This window comes from Rattus norvegicus, chromosome 12, assembly GCF_021556685.1.
Source record: "Rattus norvegicus strain SHRSP/BbbUtx chromosome 12, alternate assembly SHRSP_T2T, whole genome shotgun sequence".
Classification (NCBI taxonomy): domain Eukaryota; kingdom Metazoa; phylum Chordata; class Mammalia; order Rodentia; family Muridae; genus Rattus; species Rattus norvegicus.
This window is the reverse complement of record NC_141545.1, coordinates 50,004,834-50,018,168: the sequence shown is the minus strand read 5'-3', so window position 1 is coordinate 50,018,168 and position 13,335 is coordinate 50,004,834. Positions and strand designations below refer to the sequence as shown.

The 13,335-nt window shown below is 50.1% G+C and overlaps 1 protein-coding gene across 1 annotated transcript in view; it reads right to left on the bottom strand.

Moving 5' to 3' along the window:
• The window catches only part of Cmklr1 (chemerin chemokine-like receptor 1), a 42,167-nt gene extending 41,582 nt beyond the window's left edge, over positions 1-585 (bottom strand). The window contains exon 1 of the mRNA XM_087579217.1: positions 389-585. The gene's annotated coding sequence lies outside the window, so the exon portion shown is untranslated. The remainder of the gene's footprint in view (positions 1-388) is intronic.
• Positions 586-13,335: the final 12,750 nt, after the last annotated feature.

The window sequence follows — 13,335 nt, the reverse complement described above, 5'->3', positions numbered from 1 at the left end:
GGAGTCATGTACCCAACAGGACTAACACACAAAGCAAAACTATCCCACAAAGGGTTCGTTGCAGCGCGGGTAAGTGGTAATAATAAAAAGCTAAAAGAGAAGTGGACCTGCCCCAAGTCAACCTTTGCCAGCAGTCACTTAACTGTCGGCTGGGGAGCACAGACAGCCTGAAGGAGGTGGTCTGTGGCTAGGCACAAATTGGCTTCAAGCTGGGTTCGGGGAAGGATGACCTGTGATGGCCACACTGGTTTTCACAAACACAAGTGTTGCTCTTCAGGTCTGATTCTACACTAGAAACTTTTCCTTTGACACACACCAGAGAGGAGCTCCTGTCCCTGCCGGCGCGCCCCTTCCCGCCCTCTGCAGGATTCAAAGCCAAAAGCAGTACCTTCTCTCCAGTCTCCCCCTTGGGCTCCTGTGGCTTCAGGGTTTGGGAACTCGCGCCTTGGCCTCTTTCTCCTAGTCACAGAGTTGTTCTGGTAGCGGCTGTTTGCTTGAAAGCATTTCTTCCATTCACAGATTTCGTCTGAGCCCCGCGGAGCACAACCTCCAGCAACATCCTAAGAGCCCCGCTCTGTCCGTGTTACAGAACTCAGCCTGAGAAACAGCTGGAGCGGGGAGAGGAGGGAGGAGCAGGAAGCAGCCTGGGGAGGGCGGGGGCGCCAGCTGTGTGGGGTGGGGGCCACTAGAGGAGGCTGTGCCTGGCAGCCAGGCTGGGCTCCTGGGTGGTAGTGGCCCACGAGGGATGACCCGCCCCTTGGCTGGGAGCACAGCTGGAGCCGCAAACCGAGCGTTGAAACCAGTCTGCTGGGGAAGTAACTCTTGACCAACCTGAAGACCCACGGGCAGCTGGTTATCTCTGCCTGCTCTCTGTAGCAAGCCCTGTGGCCTCTTGCCTGATGTTCCCGACCTCTGAGTACTATCCCTGTCCCTTTTGTGGCCAGCTGGCTTCCAGCTCCTTTTTCGCACCTGATTCCTCACCCAATGAAGATGCTTCCCCAGGTTGGGACATACTGCCCTGGGTTCCCACATCACAGCCAGCACTGACAGGTACCATGCTGTCCTGCCTGCTGCGTGTATCTTGCTTGGACTGGGAACTCCTTGGGTGGCTTTCTTCCCTAGTCTGTCCCCACCACCTTATAGAGTGCCTAGTTTATTGGCTACATTGTCACCAACAGCAAAAGAATTGTTAAAGTAGCCAAGAACCAGGCAGGGTACTGGGCACTCAGTACATAAATCTTCACAGTGCTAGGTAAGCACTTGGCCCCAGATCCTCCTTACAGCAGTGGCGGTGGACAGGTATTACCCTTATTTTTTTTTTATTACCCTTGTTTATTGGTGAGGACATTGGAGCACAGAGAGGTTATGCGTCTTGCCCAGCGCTACCTAGCTAGTAGATGGCAGAGCTGGAGTCCAACCAGGCTGGATCCCAAACCTTGGCCTCCAGAAGGAAGACAGAACGGTCCTTGGTGTGTGTGACCCATAGTAAGTGCTTCCGTTGAGAGTGTCATGCATCGCCATGCTACGCATGGGTAGAGCGGCCCACCCATGGCGGACAAAGATGCTGAGAGGCTGTGGACCGGAATCTGTACCCAGGCAGCCCGCTCACAGCTGAGACCTAGCTGAAGTCTGTCAAGGTTGGAAGTCCTGCTGTCTGAAAGTACCTACAGGTGAGGAGAGAGGAGAGAAAGCAGAAGGGAAGGAAGCAGAGGAAAAAGTAATGGAGAAAGGGAAGGAGAGAGAAGAGGGAGGGGGAGGGGGAAGAAAGGGGAGGAGAGAGAAGAATGGAGGGAGGGGAAGGAGGATAGACAGATGGAAATGAGGGATAAAGACAAGAATAGAATGGAGAGAGGGGAAGGAAGATGGAGACTAGGGATAAAGACAGGAGAAGAATGGAGGGAGGATAAGGAGGTGGAGACGGAGGGAGGGGAAGACAAAGAGAAAGACCCCGAGGAGGTACCTTCTCAGCCCAGCTCAAGGTCTTAGACAACTGGACCATATCTGTCACCACCTTTCTTTGTCTTTGCAGTTACAGCGGGATACCCAAGACTACCATAGCTCACAGGCGGGACTTTATGTAGATCTGGGTTCTGGAGGTGGGAAGTGGCCCGGACGCTGCTGTCTCGTGGGCTTCCTGCTGCCTGTGGTGGGAAACAGGAGGTGAAGCCACACAGGAGCAGGGAGGAGAGGGCTGAGCTCTGCCTGTCGCCCTGTCAGCCGCCATGGCCTTAGTCTGCCAGAACACTTAAGACAGAATTGTCCCTTAAAGGCCCCATCCCTCTTTACCGTAGCACCAGGATGAAGCTCCCAGAAGCTACACCACAGGGACAGGTTCAAACCACCATGCTGCCTGGCCCCTTCAGAGGATGACCTGCCATTCCCAGTCAGCCAGCCAGTGATATTAGCACACAGAAGGCAGGGCTGCCCCGACCTTTCCACTTCTCCGATAACTGCTTGAACCAGAGAGGTTAAGTCATTTCCCTAGGATCACACAGTACTCTAGAGGACTGTCTGAATCCACATCTCTCTCTTCCCCTCTACTTGTTCAAAGAGGGACCAATGCACACAATGCAATTGTATACATTGTAATTGTATGTAATTGTATACATTGTAATTATATGCAAAGACACAATATGTATCACCATCCTGGAAGGGAGAAGAGGTGGTGAGGAAACACTGGACAGGAGCAAGACCAAACCCCAAACTCCAAATCCTGTAGATCCACATCCAAGGTCAAAGGGCTTAGATGGCTCCGCCTTCAAGCCTCACTGACTGCGACCAACTGCGACTGACTGCGACACACTTCGCTCTCTTCTGTTGTTTCCACTGTCAGCAGCACCTCCAAGATCTCGGGGTCTCCAGCATAATCCAGGATTCACCTTCATGAAATGGCTCCCTCCATACAGGACACCCCCGACACACACCTTTTACACAATGCCTTTACTCCCATGTCCTTCCTGACTCTACAGTCAGAACCACAAGTCTGTCCAATGCTGCCAAGTTCTGCTGCCTTCTCGGGATGGAGCCTGGGCCTCTCCCTGAGTTACATTTTCATAAGCTTTGATTTGTTGATCCTTTCCTTGGTTGAATAAGTTTTCCTTTGCTTTGGGACCCTAAGATTCCATAAGAGTTGCCAGTTCACAAGGCGGAAGCATATCTGGGTGGGGTCTTGCCCTGAGGGCACCACTCCCTTCACTCCATGTAGTGACTGAGCCAGTGTTTAAATGTCTCAACTCCTGGAGCACAGGACTTGGCTCCAACACTACGGTCTGAGGTTCTTCTCCTCATCAAAGTGTCCGCTTTGTAATTCTTTTCACCCTGTTTGCTTTTCTTTTCTTTCCTTTTCTTTTCTTTTCTTTTCAGAGCTGGGGACCCAGCCCAGGGCCTTGCGTTTGCTAGGCAAGCACTCTACCACTGAGCTAAATCCCCAACCCCGTTTGCTTTTTTTCATTGTAGTTCTGTACACTGTGATCACCGATGACCCCCGTGACATGGTCACTAGTAGGCTGTCTCAGAATCTCTGCCAATGAAATTACTCCAAAACTTTTCAGGCAGATTCTTAGAATAAATCCAAAAACAAAACAAAACAAAAAATAATGAAAACAAACAAACAAAAAACCAGCCACATATTCTCTGCCAAGATATCACAAGAACCATCTCTAACCCAGCTGCTAATATCGCTGCCCTCGGAAACCTCTTCAGCTGGGTCTCCACAGTGCTCTCGGCGCTATGATCTTCTATGATCCTAATATGATGGCCTGTTAGGTTCTGCTTACAGCTCTCGCCCACCTTCTTAGTCCAAAGTCCCAAACTTTTCTGCATTCCCCTTAAGACCCCATGGTCAGCCCGTCACCACAACAGTTCACTCCTTGGTATCACCTTCGGTCTCAGTCACTGTTCTGGAGCTGTGAAGAGACACCATGACCAAGGCGACTTTTTAATTTGGGAGTCACAGTTCCTGAGAGGGCAAGGCCTTCCTGAGGCAGAGGACACCCGTCTGAAGCCGGTAGAAGCTGCTGAGGGCGCTGCAGCGGCAGAGACAGGCGTTGCTCTCCTGGTGTTGGACTTTGGTATCGCAGATGCCATGGGAAGATACCATTTCTATCCCGGTGTTAGAAGCAGCACAGAGACTGGAGTCGGTTCCCCAGTGGCACAGCCACGTGTGGTAGAGCTACCCCTGCTTCCTCACTGTGAAAGATTCTGCAAAAGCCCGGATGGTCCTAGGCCCCGCCCCCACAGAGCCCAGAGTAGAGTCTGCAGGCCGGACCTGAGGGAACTGAGGCCAGAACGCAAGAGGAAGTGGCAAAATCAAGTTAGCCGATGTCCGATTCAGTGTCTACCTATGAGTCAGCTTTGATTCACGTCCTCAGAAACAGAAAGATGCGAAATCACAGGGGCACGGTGAATAATTTACCCTCATTAGAGCGCAGGGGCAGGAACGCTTTTAAAGCCTTTCCTCCTCGTGTGTAAGAACGTACCTTTGCTGCTGACATGAGGGGCCTTTGGAAGTTCTCCCGTGACGTACTTGCGGTGCAGTTCCCAAATGCCAGCCACTCCAGAGCCTTCAAAGGCTACAGACAAGCTGTCCTGGCCCCTGGCCCTCTGGTCCCCGCTCAAAACGGGAATGAGGCAGAGGCTTTTCCGTGCATTTTACAAAGAGGCTGTGTGCAGCCTTTATGTGGGTCATTTACAAAAAAATTTTAAAACTTTGAAAGCATGAAGTCTCCTCATGGCAACCGGCTGCCTTTTCCTGTTTTGAAAACTGAGCAGATCACTTCTCCCCTTAGCACAGTTCATTTTCTTGCCTTGGCCAAAGGCAGAGCTCAGGAGATGGGGCCTTCAGGATGCTGGCCTGAGCCCAGGAGAGCATAGGACCTACCTACCCCTCCCAGATGGCCTCTAAGCATGCACATGGCCTGCTGGAAGAACTGATTAAAAAGTGGTCAAGCCATTGAGAAAGCCTACTTCCAGCAGCACCTTCCTTCCCTTTGGTAGAAACCTGGGAGCTGAAGGCACAAGGCTGGCAGCAGGAAGCCCAGAATCCCAATTTAGAGTATGAGTTCAAATCCCACCCTACCACCTTCTTAGCTGTGTGACCTAAGCAAGTGACTTCACCTCTCTGAGCCTGAATCTCTTTGTGAAGGTAATAACAAAAGCAAGTGTGCCGTGGGCTGTAGTAACTGCTAGGACAATGAGCCTTGAGCTGAGGGGTTCACACACTGCACACATTTCTTAGCATAGCCCTGGAAGAAGTCGAGAGGCCCCAGATGGAGTGCTGGCAGATGCTGGGTCCTCTGAGGACCATCTTCCCATAGATGCCTAGCTTCTCTCCGTGACTTCATGGGACATACTGTTAAAGGAACTCTCTGGGGTCCCCTTTACAACAGCACTAATTCCAGTTTTCAGGACTCCAGCTTTAGGACCTACTCACCCCCAAAAGCCTCCCTCCTGAGCAACACAAATTTAGACTTGCCTCTCATAAGAACCCCGCCAGCCAGGATTGGGCTGTGTGGTCTTACAATTGCTTACAGACAGACAAAGGGAGCTTCTGTTGGCTTCCTGGGGACCAGTGGGAGAACCAGAACCCCAAGAATTTGGATAGGTGAGGAGCTAGCCATGGTCTAGACCAACACTTCCACAGGGGACTGGCGGTACATTCCTGTAACCCCAGTACTCTGGAGAATGAGCCAGAAGAATCAGGAGTTAATGGTTAGCCTGGGCTGCCTGGTGAGGCGGTCTTGACACAATCAACTGTACATGCATTTTTCCCAGGCATACTTGTTTCCAGATAGACTCACTCCTCACTCAAAGAATACAGGTTCCTGGCTAAGACTACCCCGCTGTATATGCCACTCAACACTGGGGTCACATGTGCCTGAAGCCATGACCAACCTTTCACACAGGTCCTCCTTGGCTTTCTTTAGTTGATTGGTTTCATGGCTGGATGTTTGGGTAGTCATGTGAGTGGACTGATGAACGGATGAATGGGTAGGTGGGGGGAATGAATGGATGGTTGGGTGAATGGGTGGATGGATGGATAAACAAATGGGTGGGTGGATGGATGGATGGGTGAATGGGTGGATGAATGGATGGTTGGGTGGATGGGTGGATGGATGGATAGATAAACAAATGGGTGGGTGGATGGATGGATGGGTGAATGGGTGGATGGATGGATGGATAAACAAATAGGTGGTTGGATGGATGGGTGGGTGAATGCAGTTAGTTTTATGTCAGATTGACCCAAGCTGGAGTCATCTGAGAGGAGGGAAATTCAACTGAGAAAATGTCTCCATGAGATGGGGCTGTAGGCAAGCCTGTGGGACATTTTCTTAATTAGTGATTGATATGGAAAGGTGTCTTAGGGTTTCTATTCCTGCACAAACATCATGACCAAGAAGCAAGTTGGGGAGAAAAGGGTTCATTCAGCTTACACTTCCACATTGCTGCTCATCACCAAAGGAAGTCAGGACTGGAACTCAAGCAGGTCAGGAAGCAGGAGCTGATGTAGAGGCCATGGAGGGATGTTACTTACTGGCTTGCTTCCCCTGGCTTGCTCAGTCTGCTTCTTATAGAACCCAGGACCACCAGCTCAGGGACGGCTCCACCCACAATAGGCTGGGCCCTCCCCACTTGATCACCAACTGAGAAAATGCCTTACAGCGGGGTCTCATGGAGGCATTTCCTCAACTGGGGCTCCTTTCTCTGTGATAACTCCAGCTTTTGTCAAGTTGATACACAAAACCAGCCAGTACAGAAGGCCAAGGCCATTGTGGACAGTGCTATCCCTGGGCTGGTGGTCCTGGGTTCTATAAGAAAGCAGGCTGAGCAAGCCACGGGAAGCAAGCCAGTAAGCAGCACCCTCCATGGCCTCTGCATCAGCTCCTGCCTCCAGGTTCCTGCCCTGCCTTTGCTGAGCTACAATAAGTGAAATAAATTCTTTCCTCCCTGAGTTGATTTGGTCATGATCTTTATTATAGCAAAAAAACAAAACAAAAACAAAAAAAACTCCTCTAAGACATCCCTAAAAAAAACATCCTCTAAGACAGTGGATGCATATGGATGGATGGATGGGTGAGTGGATGGATGGATGGGTGGATGGATGGGTGAGTAGATGGATAGACAGATGGATGGATGGATGGATGGATGGATGGATGGATGGATGGATGGATAAATAAGTGTGTGGTTAGATGGCTGGCTGGGTAAAAGGATGAGTAGACAGACAGGTAGATGGATGGAGTGAATGGATAGATAATTGAGGGGTGGATGCATATTAGAGAAATCGACAGCACGGGACAGACACCTGTGTGGTGATCAGGACATTTAGGAGTAAACGTTTGTCAAAATACCTCTTGTCGCTAGAAGGCAAGAAACAAATAAATGCTGCAGACAAGAGTGAGCAGCAATGGGTGCTGAAGGCGCCTACTGTTCGCAGGAGAGAGCGTGCACCTCAGCACCTGTGACCCTTGAGATAAGCAGGCTCCCTGCAGAATGTGACTCTGCTGGGGCTTCCTCACTCCCGGGGATTACTAACTGTCTGAGCAGAAAAGAAATAAAACTGTATCTCTCAAAAGGAATTCTGGGACCTATCTTGGCCAGCTGCTCTGCCTGGAGGAGCCTGTGATTAGCCTCTCCCCACCACAATGTAGCACAGCAGAGCCTAGCCCAGCCAGAAACATAAAACCCAAGCTCTGGAGGAAGAATCATTAAAGATTCTTTTGAAAACAGCAGCACTGAAGTGGGCAGCCACCGGCCCCTGCCACGGTCAAGGTGGGTGGACAGAGAAGGCTCTAGAGGCCAAGAATCTTCCAAGGCTAGCTCAGGCTGTAAAGATATGCTTCCAGAACGTTATTCTGAGGAAGCCACGGGGATCGATCGATGCATCAAGACTCAGTTGTGGAGGGCTGGGGTATTACTAGTATCAGAGTGCTTGCCCAGTGTGATCCCCAACATGACCTCCATCCACCCCCACCTCCGAAGACTGATACACGGAAATGTGTTCGCAACAGAATCCTATTATCGTATTAGAAAATATTTCTAATCTATTATCCGATATACTAGCGACAGCAAAGACTCCCGAAACGATGGTAAATGACAGACGTTAGCAACATCGTGGCTGTAACGTTGTTTGCGGCCCAGCTCCATTCCTCTGGGATCTCAAACTTATGCCTGAAAGAAGAAGGAGGAGGAGGAGGAGGAGGAGGAGGAGGAGGAGGAGGAGGAGGAGGAGGAGGAGGAGGAGGAGGAGGAGGCGGAGGCGGAGGCGGAGGCGGAGGCGGAGGCGGAGGCGGAGGCGGAGGCGGAGGCGGAGGCGGAGGCGGAGGCGGAGGCGGAGGCGGAGGCGGAGGCGGAGGCGGAGGCGGAGGCGGAGGCGGAGGCAAAGAAAGAAAGAAAGAAAGAAAGAAAGAAAGAAAGAAAGAAAGAAAGAAAGAAAGAAAGAAAGAAAGAAAGAGAAAAAGAAAAAAGCTCCAAAGGATGCATCAAAACAAACAAAAACAAACAAACAAACAAAAAACGGAAGGGGTTGAGGATTTAGCTCAGTGGTAGAGCGCTTGCCTAGCAAGCTCAAGGCCCTGGGTTTGGTCCCCAGCTCTGGAAAGAAAAAAAAAAAAAAAAAACAAAACCAAACCAAAACAGAAACGGAAAAGACAATCTATAGACTTGAAGGACACATTTACAATTTGTGTATCCGTTAAGGGGCTCCTATGGAGCCTGTATAAAGGTCCTCTGAAACTTATCAGGGAGTGGGGTGGCGGGGAATAGAACAATTGAGCCAATAGCTCAGTTTTTGAGTGGGCAAACACCGGAAACAGAGGATGCTGGGAAGAAGTAACAAGGGCTCACAGCTCATTAACATACGGGCACTCCACGTCACGGATTACCAGGGCAACGCCAATCGGCATCGGAGCCAGGCACCGCCTCAACCTCACCAAGATGCTGTGGCAACAAAAACCAGAAGGCACTTGCCTCCCGCTCGCTGTCAAAGGGACTGGGAAATGTGTGGCCCCTCTGGCAGATAAAAATAAATAAAAATAAACAAGAACAAAACGACAGTGACCTAGCAATTGTATTCTTTAACGAAGCTAATATGTTCAGGCAAAGAGCCGTACACAAATCTTCCCGGCTGAATTATTTAAGATAGCCAAAAGGGAGAAAGAACAAAAGTGTCTATCAATAGAGGAATGGACAACATACCCACACGGTGGAGTATTATTGTATTATTTGGCATAAAAGGTGAAGAAGTACTGATGCATGGCACAATACGAATAAACCAGTAAGCCATGAAATGTATGGTTCTATTTACGTGAAGAGATTGGGTGGGTTTATGGAGAAAGAAAGCAGGTTTAGGGCTGCCTGGGATTGGGGAGAACGCAGGAACGGACTGCTAATATATACAAGGTTTCTTTCTAGAACAATGGAAATGTTGTAAAATGGATTACAGCGTTGGTTGTACAATTTTGAGAACTCGATAAAAAAAAAACAAAAAAACAATTGAATTGTGTACTTTCCTTGGGCAAATTGTGTAATGCATCAATCACATGACAGTAAAGCTATTATGCAACTCACGAAGTATATTGCCTATTACAAAGCACCCAGGCAGGGGCTGGAGAGGCGGCTCAGCAATGAAGAGCACTGGCCGCTCTTCCAAAGGACCCAACCTCTGTTCCCAGCATCCACACCCACAACCATCGGTAATTCCAGCTCCAGGGAATCTGACGCCCTCTTCTGGCCTCCACGTGCACGCCACCCCTGTGCTTGCATAGGCAAATCTTTAATCAAAACAAGCAGGTGGACTTTTCTCCAGTGCCCTTTGCCTAGTGAGCGTGATTGAAAGAGACATCCTGAAGTAGGAGATTTCCCCAGCCCCAGACGTCGTGTCTGAGGTACAACCCACACCACTGGTATATTTTCTTTGAAGCCTCGTAGGTCATTTACATAATCCAGGTACACTGACCTTCTACTTCTGAGGGTGGCCATGTTCATTTTAATCTAAAAAGTAACGTAATCAGGCTAAGGGTGCGGCTCAGTGTTTAGCGTGCTTGAGGGGCACAGACCATGAACTCAGCACTAAGTACCTTATCGGTTTTATTTGTTTGCTTGCTTGCTTGTTTCCTTTTCTCCAAACCCATGAATAAAATTGATGTTCCCAGGGGGGTGGGGGTGGGGGGAGGAGAAAATAATTAGTGAAATGAGTAGCAGTCCCCTCTGTTTGATGACACAAGAGAAAGCCAAGCAAAAGGGCTGTGAACAGACTGGGAGACGACGGGGGTGTGGGGGGGGGTGAGAGAGGAAACGGATGAGATTTTAATGTAGACACCAGGAAAATAGATGCTCAGCGAGGAAACTGGAGGGACTGTGGGAAGAAGGGGGCGGCTGCTGTCTCAGATCATAGGTTTTCTTCAGCTGAGAGGTGTCCCTCTGCCAAAACCCTCGCTAATGTTGCACAACATTTAAAAAAAAAAAAAAGGCTTTCTGCAGCTGGAGACCCTGGAGGGAGAATGGGGCCCTCCCTGTCTTTGGGGAGATGGCTTGGCAAAGTCCCCTGACCCACACACACATGCTTATCTCACGCCACCCCCACCCGATTCCCGAGAGTTTTCCAGCAGCCTTGCTTCCCACAGGTGCTCAGGGAGGAGGCGAAGCCAGAGCCTTCACAAAGTTCCTGGGAGAAAAACCATACAGATGCTCTGAGCACAGCTGGAGGAGATGAACACAGTCAGATGTGAGGGGGCAGGGCAGAGCTGGGGAACCTAGCTGAGGAGCTTCTGCTCTGCTTCAAGCTAGATAGATGATCTCGGCCGATTCAGTTATCTCTCCCGGCCTCTTCCCCTACACAAAGATTCCCCACAGCTCTCTTACTGTGACGCCTATGACCCCTTGGATTGAACCTGCTGCTTCAGCTCTGCCCTCCACAGACCTGTCCGAAGCCCTTCATTGACCCCGGAACCCCCATCCTACCTTCAATGGCCATACGCCCCCGAAAGCCAATCTCTATGTTGACAAGTCGCTCATTCCCTCAACTGACAGCAGATTTCTCCAGAAGGCAGCACGAGTCAGGCCTGGCCGTGCACACCAGCGCTCCCTGCCTGCAGGAGGCTGAGACAGGAGGCCACAAAGTTGAAAGCCCACCTGGATTGTGCAGCGAGACGGTCTACAAACAGGACAGCAAGGCAGTATGGGTAGCGCAAGGCAGTATGGGAAGCAAATCCCCGTTCACTCCCACTTCTTAGCACCATCGTAAGAACCTTCTTGAGCCTCGGCCAGGTGCCTGGGGCTCTGGGGATGCAGTAGCTTCCTGTTCTTAGAATGACCAGCCATGAGGGAGGCCCTCCCTGTGCCGTGAGAAACAGAAGCAAACCACATACACAGCTCTTTCCTCACACCCACCCTGTGAGGTGGACACTCACTCACAGTCTGTGTGTGAGACATCCCATATGCTGGCTTACGGGTGAGAACATACTATGCACAGGGTCAAAAAAGCACAGAAAGGAGTCAAACCAGACCCTCCGAGCTCCGGCCAGCCTCCCCACAAAGACGGCTGGAATTGTCTCTGGCTCCTTTTGTGCTTTTGTTTCTGGGTTTTGTTTTTGGTGTGTTTGCTTTACCGAACAAGACATTGAATCCAAAGCCTCACGCAAGCTAGCTCTGCCCCTGAGCCACTTCCCAAATCCATTTGCATATATTTCATTTATTCACTAATGCATTCATTCATTCATTCATTCATTCATTCTCTCACTTGCTTCCTCTCTTTGGTCTTCCTAGGCTATATACTGGGACAAGACTGAAGCCTGCCAGGCGCTGCCTCAGCCTGGTCTGTATCTCTTATCCTCACGGTTTGGGGCTGTGGTAAAACACATCTCTGCACTTTGGATTCGACTACTAGAAATAAACACTGGAGGGGGGGGGGGGGTTGGGGATTTAGCTCAGCGGTAGAGCGCTTGCCTAGCAAGCACAAGGCCCTGGGTTCGATCCCCAGCTCCGGAAAAAAAAAAAGAAAAAAAAAAAAAAAAAAAAAAAACACTGGAGAGAAACAGAGGCCCAGTGCCGGCGCCTCAAACTTACCGCAGCTCTCACGTGGGTTTGTGTGACCAAACAGCACGCAAGGACAAGATGGCAGACAAATATGACATCGCCCGCCGCAGGCAAAAGCCTTTCTTTCCTGCTCTCATCCCGTCTCCTGACTTCCGACTTGCCGACGGGTTTGAAACACTTTCTCCGGCACATATCCATGAGGAAGAGCAGGCCTTCAAGCCCTGCTGTGTCGGGGCAGAATGGAACACACGCTTTGTGCGTACGGTGTATGCGCTCATGCACAGGTGCGCTCGCTGTGGCGGAAATGGGGTGTCCTGTTCTGCCATGAGCTAGGCTGGTGGCCAGCAAACCCCCGGTGACACCCGTCTCCACTCTTCACAGAACTGGGGTTACAGGGACCTGTGCAGCGATGCCTGACTTTTTTACATGGGTGCTGGGGCCCAAACTCATGCTTGCTGCTCCCTAACCCACTAAGCATGCTCCAGACATTTGGTAAATTGCTCTGTTTCACTGTTTATGCACTGTTTATGCTGATGTAGGTGTTTCAGGTCTACTTTTTGTTCAAGGAATGCCTGGGTTTTTGTTGTTCCTTTTTTGTTTGTTTGTTCCTTTGTTTTGTTAAGATTTGTTTGTTTGTTTTTCCGAGGACGGAACCCAGGGCCTTGCGCTTGCTAGGCAAGCGCTCTACCACTGAGCTAAATCCCCAACCCCAAGATTTGTTTTATTTTTAGTTGTTTTGTTGAGGTTTGTCTTTTACTGCCTGTGGTAATGCTAAGTGCAGGTCCTCAAGATCTAGACCCTGACCCCAAGTTAATTCTGATTGGTAAATAAAGTTTCCAACAGCCAATAGCGAGGCAGAAGAGACACATAGGTGGATAGGTGGGGTTTAGGTTTCATAGGCTTTGGGGAGAGAGGACCACAATGAAAAAAAAAAAAAAATCAGGGGTTGGGGATTTAGCTCCGTGGTAGAGCGCTTGCCTAGCAAGCGCAAGGCCCTGGGTTCAGTCCCCAGCTCCGAAAAAAAAAATTTAAAAAAAAAATCATGCAGCAGGAGAGAGAGAAGCAGTCATGGGTTAGGAGTCAAGAGAGAGTGGCCCTCAGGGTTGCCCGATTGGAGTTAACAGCAGCCCAGGTGACACATAGTAAGTAATAAGTAAACTCTAACAGCATGGAGAGGAGGCAGCTGCCCAGTTCTTGTGCTGCTTAAGTCGTATTGTAATTATAAAAGCTGTGAGTGTGGTTTTTTTTTTTTTTTTTTATTGGAGAACTCGATAACCAACGGCAGGGTAGAAACCTGGGGCCGGG